A 1,449-nucleotide genomic window follows, 5' to 3' on the forward strand; every position below is an offset into this window, starting at 1 on the left:
TCACCCCTCCAGCACAGAGATATGGAGAAATAAAAGTAAGGACAAAGCCAGGCATGGTGGCGCACACCTTTAATCCCAGCCCTTGGGAGACAGGCAGGTGGATTTCTGAGTTCGAGGCCAGCCTGGTCTACAGAGTGAGTTCCAGGACAACCAGGGCTACACAGAGAAACCCTGTCTGGGGGGGGGGGGGGGAAGAAAAGAAAAAGAAAAAAAAGAGAAGTAAGGACTAGTATTTTTCCAGTATAAAACAATTTTGGAATTTTAAAATAAATTCTCTCTCATTAGGTCCTCTCTCTCTCTCTCTCTCTCTCCTTTTGAGACTGGGTCTCCGGCTTCACACACAACAGGGGATGGCCTCCCTTCCCCTTCCCCCTGCCTTTGCGACTCTTGTGCATAGGCATGTGCCATTGCACCTGGCTTCCTGCCTTCCTTCCTTCTTTCCTTCCTCCCTTCCTTTTTTCTTTTTTGGGGGTATGTGTGGTGGTTTCGAAGTAGGAGTTCTCCTTTTGCGGCCATCGGTGGATCACAGCCACCAAAATGAAGTTCAATGCCTTCGTGACTTCTGACGGAAGCAAGAGCCGCAAACGGCCTTTCAATGCACCTTCTCACATTCAGAGGAAGGCCATGTCTTCTCCTAGTTCCAAACAGCTGAGACAGAAATATAATGTTTGGTCTATGTCCATTGAAAAGGATGATGATGTTCAGGTTGTTCAAGGACACTACAAAGGCCAGCAGACTGGCAAGGTGGTCCAAGTGTGCAGGAAGAAATACGTCATCCATATTGAATGAGTCCAGCGAGAGAAGGCTAATGGCACCACTGTCCACCTGGGCCTCCACCCCAGCAAGGTGGGTGTCACCAGGCTCAAGCTGGACAAGGACCTCAAGAAGATCCTGGAGAGGAAAGCCAGGTCCCGGCAAGGAGGAAAGGAGAAGGGCGAATACAGGGAAGAAACAGAACGATCGAGAAGATGCAGTAGACACATCTCATGCACAGCTTTCAAAATAGGGTTTCTCTGTATAGCCCTGGCTGTCCTGGAACTTGCTCTTTAGACCAGGCTGGTCTCGAACCCATGACATCTGTCTACCTCTGCCTCCTGAGTTCCTGAGGGAAGGACATCATGGTTTCCCTACTTTCCAACAGACCAGTAGTGGATATTGACTATCAGAAACAAAGAAAGAAACAAAGGAAAGGAAGGAAGAAAGGAAAGGAAGGAAAGGAAGGAAGAGAGGGAAGGAGGGAGGGAGGGAGGGAAGAAGGAAGGAACAAAGAAACCCTAAGAGGAGAAGACAGGCACCCTGAGCCTGAAGTAGGTTAGTAGACAGTGCCAGTTTGAGGACTGTATTGACTCCATCAGACCTTGGAATGTGGTTTGGCATGTATGAAGAGATGATTACAGCAAGCAGTAGCCTGGTGCATTCACAGGAACTCTCATTCTTCTCTCAAGATCA

At 48.7% G+C, this 1,449-nt stretch overlaps 1 pseudogene; it reads left to right on the top strand.

Annotated features, from left to right (window-relative positions):
* The first annotated feature begins 326 nt into the window (after positions 1–326).
* LOC127664796 (60S ribosomal protein L26-like) lies at positions 327–1,202 on the top strand (annotated as a pseudogene).
* Positions 1,203–1,449: the final 247 nt, after the last annotated feature.

The sequence above is a fragment of the Apodemus sylvaticus genome, chromosome 14 (genome assembly GCF_947179515.1).
Source record: "Apodemus sylvaticus chromosome 14, mApoSyl1.1, whole genome shotgun sequence".
Classification (NCBI taxonomy): domain Eukaryota; kingdom Metazoa; phylum Chordata; class Mammalia; order Rodentia; family Muridae; genus Apodemus; species Apodemus sylvaticus.